Source organism: Chlorocebus sabaeus, chromosome 19 (genome assembly GCF_047675955.1).
Source record: "Chlorocebus sabaeus isolate Y175 chromosome 19, mChlSab1.0.hap1, whole genome shotgun sequence".
Taxonomy (NCBI): domain Eukaryota; kingdom Metazoa; phylum Chordata; class Mammalia; order Primates; family Cercopithecidae; genus Chlorocebus; species Chlorocebus sabaeus.
Genome location: NC_132922.1, coordinates 26,657,434 through 26,680,515, shown reverse-complemented (window position 1 = coordinate 26,680,515; position 23,082 = coordinate 26,657,434). Strand labels below are relative to the sequence as shown.

The 23,082-nt window shown below is 55.8% G+C and overlaps 1 long non-coding RNA gene across 4 annotated transcripts; it reads left to right on the top strand.

Annotated features, from left to right (window-relative positions):
* The first annotated feature begins 364 nt into the window (after positions 1-364).
* Positions 365-22,013, top strand: LOC140709120 (uncharacterized). Of its 4 annotated transcripts, XR_012089514.1 has the most exons (4): positions 2,999-11,455; positions 11,975-12,065; positions 16,505-20,522; positions 20,762-22,013. It is a non-coding gene; the product is annotated as an uncharacterized lncRNA (long non-coding RNA). The 4 variants fall into 4 exon arrangements; XR_012089515.1 differs by lacking the exons at positions 2,999-11,455; positions 11,975-12,065 and adding an exon at positions 365-699; XR_012089513.1 differs by having other exon boundaries at positions 2,999-12,065.
* The last annotated feature ends 1,069 nt before the right edge of the window (positions 22,014-23,082 follow it).

The window sequence follows — 23,082 nt, the reverse complement described above, 5'->3', positions numbered from 1 at the left end:
CCTGCCGCCCGGTGGTGGTGTCAATCGATCAGTGCGGGAGGCTCGCCGGGCTGGGGGCCTCGCTCGCAGCTGCAGGCGCGCAATTATCGGGGGAAAACTGGGGCGGCTGCCGCGGTGAAATTAGTTATCGATACCTCGGCGGGGCCGCGGGGCCGCGCTTGGCGCTGACGGCTGCAGACCCGGCCCGGCCCGCTGGGCGGCGGGGGTGGGGCGGGGACCGGGGGCGGGGGACGGGGACCGGGGGCGGCGGGACGGGGACCTGAGTGGGGGCGGGGGCAGGGGCGGGGGCGGGGGCGGGGGCGGGGGCGGGCCCTCCCTCTGCTCAGGCCTCTTCCTTCTCCTCCCCTCCTCCCTCTCCCTCAGGCCGCGCTGCCCTCTCCCATTCATCTCGCCGCTGTATCCATCCGCGGCAGACCCCACGCGGCCAGGCGCCCCCGCCCGCTGTCCTCTCCTCTCCCAGACCGGCCTCCCCGGCGGGGGCTGTCACCGAGCGTCTGCCACGGCCGGACCCTGCCCCGGGGGAGGAGAGACCAGGGCCGGGGGCGGGAGCCACCCTTGTGCTCGCAGGCCTGGGTTCGAAGCCCAGCTTCCGGGAATGGTTTCCAGATCTCCCTGAGTTTCAGTTTCCTCATCTGTAAACGGGGTGGTGGTGGCTTCGTCCCCCTCTTTGAGAGGACAGCAGGAGAGGCGTCCTGAGAAGTGAGTTCGCCTGGAAGCTGCTGGGCTGTCGTTTGCATTGATACCACCGATCTTCCCAGTCACTCTAGGAGACAGGTCATATTCCCGTTTTATAAACGAGGAAACTAACTCCGCGAGGGGAGACGCCCGTGTCCAGGGACACGCAGTAAGCAGGTGGCCCAGGAGGACCCCAGAACCCGGCTGGAGATGGCTTGGTGGGGTGGGGGGAAGGGGAAGGGGGAGGGGAGGGGGGGAGGTTGCCTGCGGAAGGGGAGGGACAGGAGCAGCGGGAGGTCAGCGCTGGCACCTGCAGCCCTGTCAGCCTGCTGGGGGTGCAGAGGTTTGGGAGGTCTTAGCAGAGTGGTGCTGACAGATCGCAGAGCCTGGGTGGAGGGAGGAGGGGGTCAGGTCAGGGCTCCCCAGCCCTCCCTGAGCCATTGGCTTGGCAGCCTCCTGGTTGGAGAGGAATAGTGGGGAGAGGCAGGGGAAAGAGATGGACGCAAAGAGGAGAAGGTGAGGGTCTTTGCTCAGAGCCAGCCTGCCACCCTCTCCTTTCCCAGCACCAGGCTGGAGAGTGGGGGATTTGAGTTCCAATCCTGAGACTCCACTAGGTGGTGTGTGACCTTGAGCGAGGCCCTGCCCCTCCCCAGGCCTCCTATAATTGATGGTATTGGGTCTTATGTCCCTCAAGCCTCCTTTGGGCTCCCCTCTGCCTGCCACAGCCTCATGCATCTCAGAGTCTCAGAATATTTTTTTTTTTTTTTGAGAAAGAGCCACTCTGTCACCCAGACTAGAGTGCAGTGGTGTGATCTCAGCTCACTGGAACCTCCACCTCCTGGGTTCAAGTGATTCTCCCGCCTCAACCTCCTGAGTAGCTGAGATTACAGGTGTGCACCACCACCACACTGGACTAATGTTTTTTGTGTTTTAGCAGAGATGGGGTTTCACCGTGTTGCCCAGGCTGGTCTCTAACTCCTGAGCTCAGGCAACCTGCCCGCCTCAGCCTCCCAAAGTGCTAGAATTACAGGCGTGAGCCACCGCGCCCGGCCCTCAGCGCATCTTCATCCAGCACCTACTGTGTGCCAGGACTGTGCTGGGCACAGCAGATACAGTTGAGGACAAGACAGCCCCTGTCCTAGTTCTCTCAGAGCTAGATGGGTATTAAGCAAACCATTGTATGGCTGTGCACTTACACCCCAGCTGGAGGCCAGTGCTGGGGGTCACTGCTTCTACCTCTTCCCCTCTGGACTCCTCTTGCTGGCTGCAAGGGGACACAGAAAATGGCAGAGGGACAAGCTAGCCTGTTGGCTGCCTTATGTCCTGTAAAAACTGGTCCTCCCCTGGCTTCTGGGGAGCACGCTATATTCTATTCTTGATTTGGAGATGGGTATTACAGATGAGTTCACTTTGTAAAGTTCACAGAACTGAACACCTGGGATGCATTTCTGTGTATGTGTCACACTTCAACAAAAAGTGCCACTGGAGTGGCTCATGCCTGTAATCCCAACGCTTTGGGAGGCTGAGGTAGGCGGATCACATAAGGTCAGGAGTTCAAGACCAGCCTGGCCAACATGGTGAAACCCCATCCCTACTACAAATACTCTGTTGCTCCAGCCTGGGCAACAGAGCAAGACTTCATCTCAAAAAAAAAGAAAGAAAGAAAGGAAGAAAAAAGTGCCACTGGCTCTCTTCTCTGACCTGCTCGTGCTTCACAGGCAGCAGACTGTGAGGTAGGAGCAAACATCCCACTTGGCAGAAGACAACAGTGAGGCCCTGGGGAACTGAGCCCTCATCTGACTGCAGTGGGACCAGAGGGAGCCCACACATGTGCCCGCTGGAGAGGATTCTGTCTCCAGCTCCCCCAGGTCTGAAGAGCACATCTGGCTGGTTTCTGGGATTCCTGTGACTACAGAATACGCCTGCTGACAGGGGCTACTGAGAGAGAATTAACCATGGCACCTCAGGATAAAAACCCTCTGGTCAGCCGGGTGCCGTGGCTCACACCTGTCATCCCAACACTTTGGGGGGCTGAGAGGGGGCAAATCACTTGAGGTCAGGAGTTCAAGACCAGCCTGGCCAACATAGTGAAACCCTGTCTCTACCAAAAACACAACAAAATTAGCTGGGTGTCGTGGTGGGCACCTGTAATCCCAGCTACTTGGGAGGCTGAGGCAGGAGAATCCTTGAACCTGGGAGAAAGAGGTTGCAGTGAGTTGAGGTTGCACGACTGCACTCCAGCCTGGGTGACAGAGCAAGACTCTGTCTCAAAAATAAATAAATAAATAAATAAATAAATAGATAAATAAATAAATAAATAAGTTTAAAAAAAAGATTTTGGCTGGGCACAGTGGCTCAAGCCTGTAATCCCAGCACTTTGGGAGGCCGAGATGGGCGGATCACGAGGTCAGGAGATCGAGACCATCTTGGCTAACACGGTGAAACCCCGTCTCTACTAAAAAATACAAAAAACTAGCCGGGTGAGGTGGCGGGCGCCTGTAGTCCCAGCTACTCAGGAGGCTGAGGCAGGAGAATGGCATAAACCCGGGAGGCAGAGCTTGCAGTGAGCCGAGATCCGGTTACTGCACTCCAGCCTGGGCGACAGAGCGAGACTCCGTCTCAAAAAAAAAAAAAAAAAAAAAAAAAAGATTTTTAGGGGAATCTGATGGGCTCAAAGAACATCCAATGTCTGTGACAAAGTCTATTCAGCCTGCAGAGCAGACAATCGTTTGCAACAAAAGTCTGTCCAGGTTCATTGACAGACTGTGTCTTCCTTCCTGTGATATGGGTTTAGTTACCGAAAACTCAGAGAAGGGCCCAGAGGTCTTTGTCTTCTTCTTTGGTAGGTCTGGACTCTAGGCAAATAAGGGAACCTCAGCCTGTGCTTTGGGGGAGGTGGAAGATTGAGAGACAGGAGCAGGGTGGGCGGGGGGACAGTTGTTCTCAGTGGATCTGTCTGGTCTTTAAGCAGAGAGGGGAAAATTCTCTTCTAGCAGCTATTGATCTCTAAGAGCCTTTAATTCGAAGCACTCATGATACCAGGGAGCCGTATTTGGGGATAAAGTTCCCTGCACTCCTTCGCTGTGTCTGTGTAATGCTGACTCTGTGTACACAGATGTAGAAACACGAATGGCTCCATACATGCACAACCATGTATATGTTCGCGTGTGTGTGAGCATTTATATGTGCATCTTTGTGGATGTTTGTATGAGCATCTTCCTTTTCCCCTTGTCTATCCATTTGGACTTGGTTTTCAGTGCACATTTGTGAGCGGGTGAACATTTCTGTGAATGTTTATAAGCACATGGAACGGGCATCTTTGTGGCTGCAGGAGTTGCACGGGTGCGTCTGTAATGGCTGTATGTACATCCGTACATTTGATGTGTATTTGCATGCATGAGTGCCATGCGCAATCTCTGTGCACACCTTTGTGGTTTCTTTGCATATGCATGTAATTCCCCTTCACACGTGTGTGTCTGTGTATCTTCCCCTGAGCGAACGAACTTTTCTGTGGGCGCTTGTGCCTCTATGCATGTTCTGAGAGGTGCCCTGGATGTGTGCAAGGGCACACTCATTAGGGATCACTGCCTGCCATGGGGAGGAGCGTGCTTTTCCGGGTTTGCTGGAGGACAGAGAGAATGGAGTGGGGCTCAGCTGCTGGTTGCCTGGTGGGGTATGCTGAGGAGGGAGGCAGAAGCCATCCAGCACCACCCAGCTGCCCCTCACTCCAGCCTTCCCACTGCCCAACTGGGATCCAGGAAAATGGCCTCCTCCTGCTCCCCACAGGCCTCCAGGGCTGGTAGGGGCAGGAGCCTGCGGCAGCCTCGAGCAGGCTGAGATCTCCCTGGTCCCTTGCCAAAGGAGCCTCTTGTGCGCCTCTGGGCTTACTGAGCCGTGCTACGCTGGTGTGTCCACTGTGTGTGCCCCTCACAGCTGCACCAGGGCCTCTCTGCTGAGAGCGCTGTGCTCCAGTGGCCAGGCTGTGGATCCTGGCTCATCCTTCTTCTCTGACCTGCTCACCCTTGCCCTTGGCGAATGGGAGAGCTGGGGAGGCAGAGGCAGGTCTCATCTGAGGCCTTCCTGGAGGAGGGGAATGTGCATGATGGGGCCCGTGTGCGGGAACAGAGCTGAGAGGGTTTCAGGGCGGGTGGCAGGAGGCTAACAGAGGGGAATGGGGTCTGGTTTCCTGTCTTTCTAGATCTCTCTCTGTTGCTTCCCCATTCCCTGGGTTTGCACCTCCAGGCACGGTGGGACTGAGGGCCAGCCGCTTGGCCAGCTAGGCAGGCACTTTCCTCCCTACAGATGAGGTAAGGCAGGGCTCCCCTCCCACTGTCTGAATCCCCAGTGCACCCTGTGCCATGCCAGGCCTGGGCTGCCACGTGTCAGTGGGTGAGAGGTCAGTTTCCTGGTCAAGGCCTGGACATGAGGGAGCGGGCACAGGTTTACAGGTGGCCCAAGAGGGTCGGGGCAACTTGGCAGCTCATCAGGTCCACCAGAGGGTGTCCCAGACAAGAATAGCCCCCGAACTGAAGTCACGAAACAGGTTGGATTCTCAGAGCTCTGATTGGTTGGACAGGGTGTTCTGGGTAGAGGAACAGTCTACACAAAGGCTCAGAGGAAGTGCAGAGGTGTCTGCGGAATGGCAGGAGTGGGGGCCAGCCAAGGCCACCCCTGCCAGGCCAAGGCCATTTAGACTTCATCGTAAGAGCAAAGTGTGGCCTACCTCGGGCTCCCCCACCCCCACCCCCACCAATCTCCCTCCAGGATGGGTCCATGGTCTGCCCCCACACCTCCCCTTTCCAGCAGGAGAAAGGGTGCCCTGTCTGTGGCCCTAGTCCCAGACATCAGATGTTCCCAGTGCCAGGGGCAGGCCAGGCTGGGAAGCCCCACCACCTGCCAGGGGCTTTTCCTGGGGCCTGAAAGAGACAGAGGCAGGGCCTGTGCAAAGGCGGAAGGCCTGGAGCCGGTGCAGACTCTCTAGAGACATCAAAGGCGGTGACCTCTGCCTCAGGGAGGTGGTCTCCCAAACAGCAGCCCAGGGCTTGCAGGACGGGCAGCCATGGGAGCTCGCGGGTGGTTCACGGTGCAGTTGAAATGACAGAGTATCAGAGTCACCCAGTGGCCTGTACCGTCGTGGTGGTACCAATCAGAGTGGGGCAGATGGTAACCCAGGGCTTTGGAAACACAGGTGATGAGAGAGCTGGGGGTTGTAACAGGAGCTGATGAGGTCCCTGCAGGATCCCCAGACCCACCTTGGGCGGAAGGGCAAAGGGAGGAAGGAGTGTGCTATGGGAGCCAGGTCCAGGTCCCCGTGGAAATGGGCGTCACACAGGCCTGTGGGCCGAGGGGAGTCACAGAGGTGACAGTCCAGCTGTGGGTCCCCTGCTAGCTAGAGCAGAGAAACGCCACTTCTCTGTGCCCCCTGCCTTCCAGCCTCCCACTAGGTCTCTTGTTGGCTGAGCACAGTGGGTGCAGGTGACCTGGGGGCCAGGATCTGACTCAGTACAGTCCAGTACAGCCACAGCTGGGGAGCGAGGGACCCCCTCCTCTGCCACGCTGCTTCCTTCTGCAAGCCCCAGGGTGGCCGAGTGCCTGCTGTGGGCCCGACCTCTGCTAGGCCCATCAGGACCCCCCTGTCCTCAGGGTCCAGTGCTGCCAAGGAGGAGGGAGGGGTCGGTGCAGCGCATTGTAGGAGTGGGAAGTCAGGGAGGCATCCTGGAGGAGTCCGGCTTCCCACAGGCCCCCTCCAGGCTTTCACCAGCTCCCTTTGTTGCAAGGATATAAGGATGACTGACTTTGGAAGCCATGCCAGCCAAGTCCCTACTGACCTGATCTCCCACCACTACTGTTCCAGGACCAGGAAATAAACTTCTTTTCTGATTAAGCCTTAATGTGTCCAATTAAGCCTTAATATGGACCATTTGTTCAAGCAGTTGGTTGGTCCTGAGAAAGGAAAGAAACTTCTCTTTGGTGAGACAGGGTCTCACTCTGTCACCCAGGCTGGAGTGCAGTGGTGCGATCATAGCTCATGGCAGCCTCAACCTCCCAGGCTCAGGTGATCCTCCTGCCTCAGCCTCACAAGTAGCTGGGGCCACAGGCACGCCCAGGCTGGTCTTGAACTCCTGGGATCAAGCAATCCTCCTGCCTCAGCCTCCCAAAATGCTGGGATTACAGGCACGATCCACTGCACCCAGCCAAAAATAAACTTTTTATCTGAGGAATGAGTGCCCCCTTTAATTACAGGCCCAGAGAGGCACTGAAATGTGACGGGGTGTCACAGCAGTCGTGCCTCACTCCCACCTTGATGCCACTTGCTAGGTGGGTTCTAGACTAACTGATGTCAAGTAGCCGTAAAATGCCATGTGCTGGACACCGTAATGTAGGGGCCACAGGAAAACTTCCCCTTCACCCTCTGAAGGTTCAAGGAAAAATCAACTCACAAAAGGCAGATTAATTGGAAAACAAGGCATGCAAAATTTATTAGTGTGCGCTGGGGAGAATCATAGAGTCATTGCCGAATATCCCAATGCGATAAAGATGCTTATATACCCTGCTTCTTAGGGGAAAGGGAGATGGGAATCTCTCCTTTGATACTCAGCTGCAGCCAGACTCCTGCAGGAAGCCCCCCGACCTCCCACTCCTACAACGCACTACACTGGCCACTCCCTCCTCCTCGGCAGCACTGGACCCTGAGGGGAGGGGTCTCCTGATGGCCCACAGCGGGCACTTGATCACCCCGGGCTGGCAGGAGATGGGAATTGTGGATGATTTTAGGACAGTACATCATTTGGGGTGGGGAGGATTTTTTGTTTGTTGTGTTTTAAGACGGAGTCTACCTCTGTCACCCAGGCTGGAGTGCAGTGGTGCAATCTTGGCTCACTGCAACCTCTGCCTCCCAGGTTCAAATGATTCTCCTGCCTCAGCCTCCTGAGTAACTGGGACCACAGGCTCTTGTCACCACACCCCGCTAATTTTTGTATTTTTAATAGAGATGAGGTTTCACTATGTTGGCCAGGCTGGTCTTGATCTCTTGACCTCAAATGATCCATGCGCCTTGGCCTCCCAAAGTGCTGGGATTACAGACATGAGCCACTGCCCCTGGCCTGGGTGAGGAGGATTTAATGGGTTGAAAGAACATACAGTGGGCCTGGCTCGGTGTCTCATGCCTGTAATCCTAGCACTTCTGGGAGGGTCAGGCAGGTGGATTACGAGATCAAGATATCGAGACCATCCTGGCCAACATAGTGAAACCCCATCTTTACCAAAAATACAAAAATTAGCTGGGCGTGGTGGCACACACCTGTAATCCCAGCTACTTGGGAGGCTGAGGCACTAGAATTGCTTGAACCGCAGAGGCAGAGTTTGCAGTTAGCAAACTCTTCACTCCAGACTAGGCAATAGAGTGAGACCCTGTCTCAAAAGAAAGAAAGAAAAAAATTAAAGAAACCATGAACTCAGTAGCAGATACTCCATTTCTCCTAGCAGCCCTGCCCACCTCCAGGGTGAAATTCGTGTGCCCTTGTTTCCCCCCAGGTCTGTGAAACAGGGGTCACAAGGAGTTGAGGAAGAGGAGGGGTCTCTGACAACCCATGGAGACTCCTCAGCATCTCCTCCTCCAGGTCTGCAAGCAACAAATCCAGTCCCAAAGACACCAGGTGAAAGCCTGGGATGAGGCCAGCAGGAGGCAGCCTTTGGCTCTGCCTTTTGCCAGATGGGCTGGGTGGGGGAGTGGAGCATGGGCTGGGAGACGTGGGGCACAGGCAGGGTGGCGGGTGACTCTGGCTGCTCCAGGCACAGCCAAGCTAGTGCCTTAGCTTCCTGCCCTCAAATCCGCAAAGAGTGAGCTTTCTTTCTTTTTTCTTTTTACTTTTTTTTGTTTTTGAGAAGAGTCTGACTCTGTTGCCCAGGCTGCAGGGCAGTGGTGCGATCTCAGCTCACTGCAGCCTCCGCCTGCCGGGCTGAAGCATTCTTCTGCCTCAGCTTCCTGAGTAGCTGGGACTACAGGTGTGAGCCACAGTGCTTGGCCTGGCCATTTCTTTCTCCTCATCCTCCATTTATATTTCCTCCTTCTCTTTCTTCTCCTCCTCCATTTATTTTTCCTCCTTCTCTTTCTTCTTCTCCTCCTCCTCCTCCTCTTCACAGGCATGAGCAACTGCACCCGGCCTGGCTGTTTCTTTCTCCTCCTCCAACTCCTCCATTTCTTTTTCTTTTTATTTTTCCTCTTCCTCTTCCTTCCTCCTCGAAGGCATGAGCCACTGTGCCCAGCCTGGCTGTTTCTTTCTCCTCCTCCTCCTTGTCCTCAGTTTCTTTTTCCTCCTCCTCCTCCCCTCCTCCTCCCCTCCCCTCCTCCTCCCCTACTCGTCCTCCTGTCCTCCTCCTCCTCATCCTCCACTTTCCAAATTGCTGGGATTACAGGCATGAGCCACCACACCTAGCTGTTTCTATTTTTTTTTTTTTTTTTTTGAGATAGAGTCTCGCTCTGTCACCCAGGCTGGAGTGCAGTGGTGCAATCTTGGCTCACTGCAAGCTCTGCCTCCCGGGTTCAAGCCATTCTCCTGCCTCAGCCTCCCAAGTAGCTGGGACTACAGGCACCTGCCACCACACCCGGCTAATTTTTTGTATTTTGTTTAGTAGAGACGGGGTTTCACCTTGTTAGCCAGGATGGTCTCAATCTCTTGACCTCGTGATCTGCCTGCCTCAGCCTCACAAAGTGCTGGGATTACAGGTGTGAGCCACCGCGCCCAGCCCACACCTGGCTATTTCTTCTTATTTTTCCTCCTCTTCCTCCTCCTTCTTCTTATATTTTATTTTATTTTATTTTTTTTAAAGAGTCTCGCTCTGTTACCCAGGCTGAAGTGCAGTGGTGCAATTTCAGCTCATTGCAACCTCCGCCTCTTGCGTTCTAGCAATTCTGCCTCGGCCTGCCAAGTAGCTGGGATTACAGGCATCCACCACCACGCCCAGCCAATTTTTCTATTTTTAGTAGAGATGGAGTTTCACCATGTTGGCCAGGCTGGTCTCAAACTCCTGACTTTGTGATCCGCCCACCTCGGCCTCCCAAGGTGCTGAGATTACAGGCGTGAGCCATGGCACATGGCCCACCTGGCCCATTTCTTTTCCTTTCTCTCTTTCTTTTTTTAGAGATGGAGTTTCGCTCTTGTCACCCAGGCTGGAGTGCAATGGCGCAATCTTGGCTCACTGCAACCTCCACCTCCTGGGTTCAAGCAATTCTCCTGCATCAGCCTCCCAAGTAGCTGAGATTACAGGTGCCTGCCACCACACCCAGCTAATTTTTGTAGTTTTAGTAGAGATGGGGTTTCACCATGTTGGCCAGGCTGGTCTCGAACTCCAGGCCTCAGGTGATCTGCCCGCCTTGGCCTCCCAAAGTGCTGAGATTACAGGTGTGAGCCACCGTGCCTGGCCACTGGAATTCTTTAAAAAAATTTTTTGAGACAAGGTTTCCCAGGCTGGATGTAGTGGTCATAACTCACTGCAGCCTTGACTTCCTAGGCTTAAGTGATCCTTCTGCCTCAGCCTCCTGAGTAGAAGTTACTGCAGGTGCACACCACCGTGCCTGGCTAATTCTATTTTTTGTAGAGACATTGTCTTACCGTGTTGCTCAGGCTGGTCTTGAACCCCTGAGCTCAAGCAATCTTCCCACCTCCCAAAGTGCTGGGATGGCAGGTGTGACCCACCTTGCCTGACTCTAGACTGCAAGAATTCTGAGGAATGGAGCCCCTGCAGCCCGGTTCAGAACCTACTGCTGTGAATCATGCTCTCAGAGGATCTGCCCGGGAAGGGGAGAGACCCTGTCCCAGGTCACACAGCCACTCTTGGCAGGGCAGGCGGCTCCCCCAGCCTGGGCTGCAGGGCAGGTGAAGCCTGGAGACAGAGGCTCAGGCCTGTCCAGGGAGGGGGCAGGTAGGGGCAGGGACTCACCTTGCTGAGGGTGGCCTTGTCCCAGGGACTCAGGCTCAGGTACTTCCTCTGCTGCTCCTGCACAGGGAGGGACAATCAGGAAAGGAACCCAAAGGACTTCGTGGGCCCTGGATCGTGGCAGAGAGCGGGGCCTGGCCAGCCACAGGCCACCCTGTCTCGCTGTTCTTGCAGACCCCCAGGGGGCTGCCGGGGGCTGCCGGGGTGCTGCCAGGGGCTTCCCTGGGTGCACAGTCTACTCAGTGTGACATTCTGGACTCCCCTGACATCTGCGAGAGCCCCCTTCCCGCCTCTGCAGGTGCCCATTCTCCCGTGGGAAAGTTCTCCACGGGCAGAGCTTCTGCAGCTTGGGTGCGGGAGGGAGTTGCCGGGGCTGGGTCCCACCATGGATCGCCTGACTCTGGGAGCTGTAACTGGCTCTTGTCTGCCTGCCCCGCAAATGCACTCCAAGTTAACGTGGTCACTGCCACACACCCTCAGGTAGCCATTGGCAGGCATTCCTGAAAGGGCACTGGGCCTGCACTGCACCAAAGCGGTGGGGAGGCTGTCTAGGGGGAGGCTCCTGGCCTGGGGGGCCAGGGTGTTCAGGGCTGGTGTAGCAAAGCTGGCTGAGAGGACCCAGACGAGGGCAGGTCGAGGGAAGCCAGGGAAGGCTGAGTGATCAGGGATGGGGGCCAGGTGATGGGAAGACCCCTGGGCTTCCCTGGGCTGATGCCTCTCCCCTACCCTGCCCAGGCCAGGCTCACAAACCCGCTTGCTGAAGGAGGAGAAGGGGGTCCAGGCGCTCCTCGTACTGAGAGGAGTACCGCAGCTTTGTGTCATCAGTGCCGCTGCCCTGCACGGGGTGTGTGTGTATGTGTGTGTGTGGGGACCTGGTCAGCGCCCTGGGGCCCAGTGGGAAGGGCAGGATCCCAGGGGAGCCTCAGTTTCCTCATCTGCAAAAAGGAAAGTGGAGGAGGGAGCCCCGGTTCCCAGAGGTGGGAGGAGAGGGTGCTGGGTGACAACGTGAATGTGGCTGTTGCCTCGTGCCACAGGGGCATGGAGTTACCCACGGGATCAGGGCCACAGCGCCTCTGGGCACAGATGGGGAATCGAGGCCCAGGCAGGGCTAGGCGCAGGTGCCAAGAAGGTGGGTTTGCTGGGAGTGTGGGGGTGGTCATGGGGGCGGGCAGGCACCTGGGAGAGGAGATGCCCCCCAGCTGGCCACCCAGAGCCAGCTGGTTTGCAGGGTCTGAGTGCCCTCTGGTGACCGAGGAGTGGCTCTGATGGGTGGGGACGGGGCTGGTGGCTGCTGGGCCCCTAAAGGGAGAGGGAGAGGTGAATCCCTGCCCCACTGTGGCCCACGCTCTCCCCTCACTCATAGGAAGGGTTTCCTGGCACGACACGGTCCTTGGGAGACCTGGGGGCTGAGAGAAGCCACGCACAGGCCTCCCGAGCCCAGAAGAACTCAGCAGGTGAGTTTCTGATCCACTCTCTTGGTTAATTTTTGGAGTGTGGACCAAATTCTGTTTACATTTTTTATTATTGCTTATTTATTTATTTGAGACAGAGTTTTACTCTGTCACCCAGGCTAGAGTGCAATAGCGTGATCTCGGCTCACTGCAACCTCTACCTCCCAGGTTCAAGCGATTCTCCTGCCTCAGCCTACTGAGTAGCTGAGATTATAGGCACCGGCCACCACACCCGGCTAATTTTTTTTTTTTTTTTTTTTTTTTTTGGACAGAGTCTCTGTCTGTCGCTCAGGCTGGAATACAGTGGCCTGATCATGGCTCACTGCAAGCTCTGCCTCCCGGGTTCATGCCATTCTCCTGCCTCAGCCTCCTGTGTAGCTGGGACTACAGGCTCCTGCCACCATGCCTGGCTAATTTTTTGTATTTTTAGTAGAGATGGGGTTTACCGTGTTGGCCAGGATGGTCTCGATCTCCTGACCTTGTGATCCACCCGCCTTGGCTTCCCAAAGTGCTGGGATTACAGGCGTGACCCACTGTGCCCGGTCACACCCAGCTAATTTTTGTATTTTTAGTAGAGATAGGGTTTCACTATGTTGGCCAGGCTGGTCTGGAACTCCTGACCTCAAGTGATTCGCCCACCTCAGCCTTCCAAACTGCTAGGATTACAGGTGTGAGCCACCGTGACCGGCCTATTTATTTTTATTTTTTGGAGACAAGGTCTTGCTCTGTCACCTGGGCTGGAGTGCAGTGGCTTGATCGTGGCTCACGGCAACCTCCGCCTCCCAGGTTCAAGCGATCCTCCTGCCTCAGTCTCCTGAGTAGCTGGGACTACAGGCACGTGCCACCATGCCGGGATAATTTTTGTATTTTTAGTAGAGACAGGGTTTCACCATGTTGGCCAGGCCGGTCTTGGACTTCTGAGCTCAAGTGATATTCTTGCCTCGGCCTGCCACAGTGCTGGGATGACAGGTATGAGCCACCACACCCTGTCCTTCTGGTCAGTTTTTATGAATGAATCTCGACTGGGGCTCCACTCTGTGGGCTTCTCCCAGCTTAGGGAGGACAGCTACCGGGCAGGTAGGTCGGTGTGTAGGGAGATGTTGGAAGGCCTCAGGGGGCCCCTGGGGCCCAGTACTGCCCAGCAGGTCTCAGTCCCTGACCCTCCCACCTCCAGAGCCCTGAGCTGCCTCTCTCCCTGCCTGGCCCACCTGGAGCTGAGGCCAGGGGAGGGCCCTCACTCGGCCAGGGTAGCTCTGCAGGAACTCGATCTTCTCAAAGAGCTTGATGTTGTCCGCACGCAGACTGTCCAGCTCGCTCTGCAGGGCCTGGGGGGTGTGCTGGCCTAGGCAGTTCTCCTGTCGGGGGAGGGGCCTCCGTGCTGGCATAGGTACTGCTCCGTCTACCTGGAGTCCCTTCTGTGCCCACGACCTTCTCCTTGACCTGCCCGACTCTGTAAAGCTGCCCCTTGCCCCACTGTGGCCCCGCCCCAGACAGAAGTCAGGGATCTTGGTTCAGGTTTCTTCATATGTATTACATTGGTCCAAATGTAATCATGGTTTTTGCCATTAAAAGTAATGGTGGCCGGGCGCGGTGGCTCACGCCTGTAATCCCAGCATTTTGGGATGCTGAGGCGGGCGGATCACGAGGTCAGGAGATCGAGACCATCGTGGCTAACACGGTGAAACTCCGTCTCTACTAAAAATACAAAAAATTAACTGTGTGTGGTGGTGGGCGCCTGTAGTCCCAGCCATTCGGGAGGCTGAGGCAGGAGAATGGCGTGAACCCAGCAGGCGGAGCTTGCAGTGAGCTGAGATCATGCCACTGCACTCCAGCCTGGGCAACAGAGCGAGACTCCATCTCAAAAAACAAACAAACAAACAAAAAAAACAAAACAAAACTTGGGGGGCCAGGCGCGGTGGCTCACACCTGTAATCCCAGCACTTTGGGAGGCTGAGGTGGGTGGATCATGAGGTCAGGAGATCGAGATCATCCTGGCTAACATGGTGAAACCCCATCTCTACTAAACACACAAAATATTAGCCGAGTGTGGTGGTGGGCGCCTGTAGTCCCAGCCATTCGGGAGGCTGAGGCAGGAGAATGGCGTGAACCCGGGAGGCAGAGCTTACAGTGAGCCGAGATCGCGCCACTGCACTCCAGCCTGGGCGAAAGAACGAGACTTCATCTCAAAAAAAAAAAAAAAAAAAAAAAGTAATGGCAAAAACCTTGGTTACTTTTGCATCAACCATAATATATGACAGAGCAAGATCCTGTGTATATATTTCATTGCATTTATTATTATTATTATTTTAGATGGAGTTTTGCTATTGTTGCCCAGGCTGGAGTGCAATGGCATAGTCTCAGCTCACTGCAACCTCTGCCTCCCAGGTTCAAGCGATTCTCCTGCCTCTGCCTCCTAAGCAGCTGGGATTACAGGCATGCAACACTACGCCCAGCGAATTTTTTGTATTTAGTAGAGACAGGGTTTTACTAGGTTGGTCAGGCTGGTCCTGAACTCCTGACCTCAGGTGATCCACCTGCCTCTGCCTCCCAAAGTGCTGGGATTACAGGCATCAGCCACCCGTCTCTTTAGAGACAAGGTCTTGCTCTATCACCTAGTCTAGAATGAAGTGGCGCAACCAGAGCTCACTGTAGCTTCAGCCTCCTGACTCAAGCAATCCTCCCACCTCAGCCTCCAAAGTAGCTGGGACTATAGGCTTGCTCCACCATGCCCAGCTAATTTTTTATTTTTGTAGAGACAGGTTCTCACTGTGTTGCCTAGGCTGGTCTCAAACTCCTGGGCTCAAGCAGTCCTCCCACTTCAGCCTCCCAAAGTGCTGGGGATTACAGGCATGAGCCGTGATGCCTGGTCAGGTTTCTTCATACTTTTTTTTTTTTGAGATGGAGTCTCGCTCTGTCGCCCAGGCTGGAGTGCAGTGGCCGGATCTCAGCTCACTGCAAGCTCCGCCTCCCGGGTTTACGCCATTCTTCTGCCTCAGCCTCCCGAGTAGCTGGGACTACAGGCGCCCGCCACCTCGCCCAGCTAGTTTTTTGTATTTTTTTTTAGTAGAGATGGGGTTTCACTGTGTTAGCCAGGATGGTCTCGATCTCCTGACCTTGTGATCCACCTGTCTCGGCCTCCCAAAGTGCTGGGATTACAGGCTTGAGCCACCGCGCCCGGCCCAGCCACTCAGTTTTGACATGCTTCAGACACCTGGGCCTACCTGGCCCTGCAACCAGCCTGCCACGTGACCTGGGGCAGCCCAGACTTCTCTCCTGGAGTCCCATTGCTGCCTCTATAGAATGGGAGGTGGGCAAGGAGATGCCCTCCCTGGCTCTTTACGCCCCAGGCTGCTGTGATCTCTGAGCTCCAGGTCCTTTAGCTGGGAGATGGGTACATGGTCCTGGCTTTGCCTCTACCTCTGCTCTCAAGGCAATGCCTGGAAAGAGGGGGCTCTGTGCTACCTCTAGGAATCCCTGTGACCTCTGTCCCATGGCCTGTCACCCCAAATCGGGGGCAGGGTGGTATGCATGGAGTAAGCAGGGAGAACCCAATGGTTTTAGGTGACAGCCCTTCTGAGTTGTCACCAGCTGCCTGGTACACAGGCTTATCTGAGAAGTCAGTGTTTGCAGAGGCTAAAAGTACCCTAGGCAGGCGGCGAGGCGGGCACAGGGCAGGAGGGTGGGCTCACCTCAGTGTCGGGCCACTGGATGGATTGAATGATGCTTAGGTCCTGCTCCAGGTGGGCGATCAGCTCTCTCTGCTCAGTGGCTGTGGCCACAGCCTCAGTGACACGGACCTGCAGCTGCGCACAGCCTCCTGTGGCCAAAGGAAGACATGGCCATCAGAGGGAGCCTGGTGGGACCCTTGGTCCCCTCCCACGGTTCTGCCTCTCCAACCCACGGTTTGGAAACAGGGCCGCCTGGATGCCGTGAGAGCGCTGGCTATCCCCTCCCAACTCACCACTGCCTAGAAGACCCCATTAGACCTAGGGCCTCCTCCAGGAAGCCCTCCCTGACTGTCAGAGGCACTCTTGGCCCCAAGCACTCTCTGGATTGGTGAAATCCCCTGGGTAGGAGAAGGAGCTCAGGTCAGGGATTTAGGAGAAACCAGTGCAACGTGGCTCTGCCCACAGCCGTCTGGGGGGCCCTGGTCAGCCCCTTTCCCTCTCTGGGCCTCACTTTGCTTGTCACGCAGGGCAAGGAGGCTCAAGCTGCTTCCATGGCTGATGGTCTGGGATAATGTCCAGAGGGAAACCTGGAGGTAGGAGAGGCAGAGAAAGCGGTGGGGGGTGCAGTGAGGGTGTTTAGGGGTCCCACCTCTGGGCTGACAGCCGGGGTGCCTGGTCCCGCCCCCAACAGAGGCTCCAGCTGCCGTGGTGGGGGCGGTGTGGTCCCCAAGGAGTCCCCCGACCCACAGCCCTGTCCATCTGTTCCTCCTCCAGGTGCCAGGGTCGTCTTTATGATAAAGCATCCAAACCGTGACTTTCCTGCCCTGCAGGAGGATGGGAGGCACCCAGACTCGAGCACGCATCTCCAGGCAGGACTTCAGTGGCCCGGGAGCCAGGCAGCCCCGAGGGTGAGGTCTCACCCTGTTTCTGGTTGACTGTATGACTCAGGACTGCTGGATCCCCCTTTCTGGTCCCAAATGGTGACATATAACATAGTGACAACAAACCTTGCTTAGGATGAGCTGTTGGGGCTGCAGAGAGGGCAACTGAGGCCTGAGACCCAGGACGCTGTCCTCCAGGGTAGGCTGTGCAGCCACCAGGGGGCACTGTGGCCTCAGAAATGCACAAAGGCTGCAGGCTGTGGGCAGTGCCAGGGAAATGGTGTGTGCGGCCTCCTCCGTGGACTCGTCCCTGACTGCATGGCCCGCTGACTGGCTGTCCCACCCGCCCTCACTGGGCTCAGTGTCCTGGGCCAGGATGGGGCAGCCCAGCCTCACGCCTACATGCTCCTGGGTTCCCACTGCACACCAAAACTTTATAGATGAGTCAGAAAAGATGATTCACATTTTACAGTCGAAGAACAGAGGCTTCCCAACCTGGGACCATACCCAAGGTGTCCACCAGCAGCTCCGTCTAAGCCCTTCCCCACACCAGAGTCTCGCCTCCCTCAGGCCCCGAATGGATTTCTTATTTTATTTTCTTGAGACAGAGTCTCACTCAGTCACCCAGGCTGGAGTGTAGTGACTCCATCTCAGTTCACTGCAACCTCTGCCTCCAAGGTTCAAGCAATTCTCCTGCCTCAGCCTCCTGAGTAGCTGGGTTTACAGGTACCTGCCACCAGGCCCAGCTAATTTTTCTATTTTTAGTAGCGTTGGGGTTTTGCCATGTTGTCCACGCTGGTCTTGAACCCCCAACCTCAAGTGATCTGCCCGCCTTGACCTCCCAAAGTGCTGGGATCACAGGCGTGAGCCACCACGCTGGGCCCCTGGATGGATTTCTTCCTTCAGACATTCACTGAGCCCCTGGGTACCGGACAGGAGGGTGGTGTCTGTGGAAGTGAGGAGGGAATGAGGCAGGACCCGGCTTTGGAAGCAGGACTGTCTGGGGCAGGGTTGGGGGATGGCCCTGTGTCACCTGCAGGGGCTTTTAGCAGACTCCAAAGGGGAGAGGTCCAGAGAGATGACAAATGCCATGCCCTCCTGGCCTGGGTGCAGAGTTCTTGGGCCCTGGCCTGTGGGATGGGATGGCAGAGCCAGCCACGCACGCTTAGGAGGGGAGGCGGACAGCCGTTGTGAGATGTAGGGAGAGGAAACCACCAGAAAGCTAATGGGGCCTTGGGTCACATTAATGGAGGTGAAGGGCCTGGACCAAGGGAAGGGATGCTTCAGTTTGGGCCACAAACAGGAGCACATCCAAGAACTGTGCTGGGACTGATCCCATGGGGACAGACTCCTGGGATAAAAGGAGAGTGCTAAGCCCCAACAAGGCTCAGGAAAGCCAGGATGAGGGCCTGGGGGACAGAGAGACAGGGCTGAGATGGGGAACCTTTGGAGAGGTGACTTTTGCCTGGCCAGAGCAAGCCCTTGTCCCTGGAGGTGTGTGCCTGGCAAGAGGGGTGGATAGAAAACTGCTGAGATGATTCCTTGCACTTCCTGTTTTATCTGCCCCCAGTCTGTGGCCACCCCAGTGTGGTCTTGGTCATGTCCCTGGGGTGGCAGCGACTTGCAGCTCCCAGTGCTGTCCATAGGCACCAGGGAGATGATGGGGTATATGGGCCTGGTCCCTGTGCACTTGTTCCTGTGCCTGCTGCAGGGGTGGGCATACTGTACCACCATGCATATATGTGACATTCTGGCAGGTGTGAGCACCCTGGCTGCAAACCCTCCATCCTAGGCTGCCCCAGTTCCCAGCTGGTGGCCCACTATCCTGGAAGGGGCTCATGTGTTAAGCTGGCCTGGAGGCCTGGCCATTGCCTCTGCTGCAGACACTCTGGGCGCTGGGTTAGCTCCTGAGGGAATCTCGGGGTGCAGGGCTGAGTGTCTGTGGGAGGCCCTCCCTGAAGAGGTGGCTTGGGGTGATAGGAGCACAGGCCGGTTGCACAGGCAGCAGAAATGGGGATGGCTGCTTGTGAGGCAGAGAGAACAGGATGGGTAAGACACGGCAGTGGAGGCTGGCAGGCGGTGAGACTGGAGGGAAGGCTGTCGGTAGAGGGGACACTGTCCCAGAGCCCAGCTGGATCCCAACAGCAACCAGAGCTGTGCTTTGAAACTGTCACTCCACGTTAGGAGGACGTGAAGGCCAGGAGACTGGCTGTGTAGGCTTCCCCGAGAGAGGGGCCTCAGTTAGATGGACTTAGAGAAGGACAGGGCCTCACCTGCCATGGGAGTGTCCACTAGCCCCCACCAGCTGCCTCACTCTGCCTCCTCTGCTGGAGGCTGGAACACGAAGGTGGGGAAGTTGGGGTCACAGCTCCGGTGGCCATTTGATGTCAAGTCCAGAACCGGGCTTGCATTCTGGCCCTGCCTTTTATGAATTTCATGACCTTTGGCAAGATCTTCAACCTCTGGAGTACAGGGCTCTGGGGCGAGGCCACAGAAGGAGCTGGAGAGAGAGCTGTGGACCCCATCGCTGTGCAGAACCCAGGTGGGGAGGCCCGGGCCCGGCCGCCTGTGGGGGAAGGGGTGGGTAGCTGCCTGGCTTGGCTCTGGTATGCATGAAGTGCTTGTGACAGCATGTGGTGGGGGTTGGACCCATGGACCTGAGCCTGGAGATTCAGGTTGAGGAGATCTAGGGCCCCAATAGTCAGAGCTTGGAAGAGTTTGGGGGGCTTGGAAGAAGGCAGGAAAACGAGGGAAAGTTTGGAACTTCGTAGAGACTGGTTCGATGGTTGTGACCAAAATGCTGTAATGAGTGAAGACTCTGGGGCGGGCGCAGCGGCTCACACCTGTCATCCCAGCACTTTGAAAGGCTGAGGTGGGCAGATCACCTGAGGTTGGGAGTTTGAGACCAGCCTGGCCAAAATGGCGAAACCTTATGTCTACTGAAAATACAAAAAAAATTGTCTGGGCATGGTGGTGGGTGCCCATAATCCCAGCTATTGGGGAGGCTGAGGCAGGAGAATCGCTTGAACCCGGGAGGGGAAGGTTACAGTGAACTGAGATGGTACCATTGCCCTCCAGCCTGGATGACAAGAGCGAAACTCCATCTCAAAAAAAAAAAAAAAAGACTTTGGGATACTGTTTGAAGGCATGATTGTATTTTGCAATGTGAGAAGGACATGGGATTTGGGTGAGGGGGGCAGGGGGAGAATGATACAGTTTGGATATTCATCCCTGTCCACATCTCATGTTGAAATGTAATCAAGTCAGGTGCAGTGGCTCTTGCCCATAATCCCAGCACTTTGGGAGGCTGAGGAGGGAGGATCACTGGAGCCCAGGAATTCAAGACCAGCCTGGGTAACATGGAAAAACCCCATCTCTACAAAAACACACACACATAGACACACACACACACACCCACAAAATTAGCTGGGTGTGATGATGTGTGACTGTAGACCCAGCAACTCGGGAGGGTGAGATGGGAGGATCACCTGAGCCCAGGAGGCAGAGGTTGCAGTGAGCTGTGATCGCGCCACTGCACTCCTGCCTAGGTGACAGAGTGAGACCCTATCTCAAAAAAAAAAAAAAAAAAAAAAAGTAATTAATCCCCAGTGTTGCAAGTGGGCCTGGTGGGAGGTGTTTGGGGGACGGGGCGGATCCCTCACAGCGTGGTGCTGTCTTTGAGATCGGGATCTGGTTGTTTAAGGAGTGTGGCACCTCCCCCACCCCCATTCTCTTTCTCTTTCTCCTGCCCTCGCCATGTCTCACGCCTGCTCCTGCTTTGGCTTCCATCATGAGTCAAAGCTCCAACGCCTCCCCAGAAGCCAAACCGACGCCAGCACCACGCTTTTGGTACAGCCTGCAGAGCCGTGAGCCAAAGAAACCTCTTTTCTTGCTAAATTACCCAGCCTCAGGTATGTCTCTATAGCAATGCAAGAATGGCTAATACAGAAAATCAGGAGTGGTGGACAAGTCCAGTGAGAGTGCTGCAAAGACTCTCAGGGGGTCCTGCAAAGACCCTGAGAAGAGGCAGCAGGAGGCAGGGGAGAAACCGGGAGGATACATGCAAAGGCACCAAGATGAAGAGGGAGGGCCGGTGAATGTGGAGGTGTGATATCCTACCTTGTTTTAACCTGAATGGACTCTCCCTTAGCTGAGAGAGACAGACGGACTCTATTTGCCTCCTTCATTTGCAAGACATCAAGGGCTCCTTACCCACCCGCTTCCTCAAGGACTTAACTTGCACAAGCTGACTCTCAGCATATCAAAGAGTGCAGTTAACTAATAAGGTACTGTGGCCAGCTCTGTCTGCAGTTCCCAGGAATTCGCCCGGTGATAGTACCCTGAAGTCCCCGCGTTTGTGTCTGGTTGATAGCACTCAGAGCCCCCTGCACCTGTCACCTTGTGATGAATTTATAGCCCCTGCACCTGGAACTGTTTTCCTGTAACCATTTGTCTTTTTAACTTTTTTTTTTTTTTTTGGCCTGTTTTACTTCTGTAAGATTGCTTCAGCTCAATTCCCCCTCCCCTTTCTAAACCAAAGTATAAAAGAAAATCTAGCCCCTTCTTCAGGGCCGAGAGAATTTTGAGTGCTAGCCGGCTAATAAAGGACTCCTGAATTAGTCTCAAAGTGTGGCGTTTCTCTATAACTCGCTTGGTTACAACAGAGGGTCGGGGGTCAGAAGCTACAGAGAGGCTGAGCGAGGTGAGGGTGTTGTCGTCGAGATGGTGGAGGCAGGCAGGGCTGCAGGGGTGTGAGGCACAGCCCAATGGATAGAACTGGTGGAAGCGGGGGTAACGAGTCCAAGAGGGGATCTTGAGAGGCATGGAGTGTGTGGTATGGACCATCTGCAACCCAGAAACCCAGGAGAGAGGGACAGGCTTCGTTTCGGGGAGAGAGGGGTGACAGGTGATGGATAGATGAGTGAGCATCAGACAGCGGGAGGGGCTCAGAAAAGGAGTCTGTGGGGCAAGGGCCCAAGACGGTCCCCTTCCCCTCAGGACAGACTGTGGGACCTCATCCTTCTGGGAGAACCTGGAAAGACGTCCTGGAGGGGGCACCTCACAGAGGGAGGAGGGAATCAAAGCATCTTTAAGGTCAAGACTTCAGGAGGGCCCGGCGCAGTGGCTCACGTCTGGAATCCAGCACTTCGGGAGGCAGAGGTGGGAGCATCACTGGAGCTCAGGTGTTTGAGACCAGCCTGGGCAACATGGCAAAACATCATCTCTACAAAAAAATACAAAAATTAGCCAGGCATTGTGGCACGCACCTGTGGTCCCAGCTACTCAGGAGGCTAAGGCAGGAGGATCGCTTGAGTCCAGGAGTTCAAGGCTGCAGAGAGCTATGATTGCACCACTATACTCCAGCCTGGGTGATAGAGCAAGACCCTGTCCCTCTCCGCCCCACACCCAAAAAACGTCTAGGCATGATTTCTGAATGCAGAAGGATTAAATGCAGAGACTTACCATAATTAGAGTCCGACAGCAAGGTCAGTGGTGTTGTACCTGTGGTTTTCCTGAAGGCGTGGGGGGCCCCTGTATTTTATTTATTTATTTTGAGACCGAGTTTCACTCTTGTCACCCAGGCTAGAGTGCAATGGTGTGATCTTGGCTCACTGCAACCTTCGTCTCCCAGGTTCAAGTGATTCTCCTGCCTCAGCCTCTTAAGTAGCTGGGATTGCAGGCATGCGCCACCATGCCCGGCTAAGTTTTGTATTTTTAGTAGAGACAGGGTTTCATCATGTTGGCCAGGCTGGTCTCGAACTCCTGACCTCAGGTGATCCACCTGCCTCGGCCTCCCAAAGTGCTGGGATTACAGGTGTGAGCCACCATGCCCGGCAGCCCCTGTCTTATGAAATCACTTGCAGGCCAGGTAGGAACGGTGGAGACGCTCGGTGCACGTGGTCTCTCTGCTGGGAGGACACTGAGGGGGCCAAGCTGCTGCCTCATCCACCCCTCCCTGCCTCTACACCTGTAGATCCTGCAGGTAGCCACAGGCGACCTCTGAGCCCCTTGGCCAGCTCCCCCTACCTGCAGGTGCTGGCCCCTCACCATTACACAACAGGGTCTCCAGCAATGCCACCCTCTCCTGCAGCACCGGCTCTTGCTTCTCCCTTCCGTGTGCATGCAAGCATGTTCTCCTAGCAGGCGTGTACACACGCACACAGCCCCTTCCCTTGACCCCACTCCGGCAAAACTCCTTGAAGCTGTCTCTTCTCAAGCACCCAATTCCGCTCCTCCAATTCCTCAAGCCCTTCCCATCAGACTCTGCCGCCCCCCATTCCAACTGTCCTTGCCAAGGTCCCCGGTGACCTCCGCACATTGCCACGTCCTTGTTTTTCGGCTCTCATCTGAGCTGCTGTGTTAGAAACTCCAGGTCACTCACCTCCTGGGCCTCCTTCCCCGACTGGCTGCTGTGTCCCTGTTTCCTTGACTGGTCCTTGCCCTCCCTGCTAAGCTTCTCGCTGCTGCTGC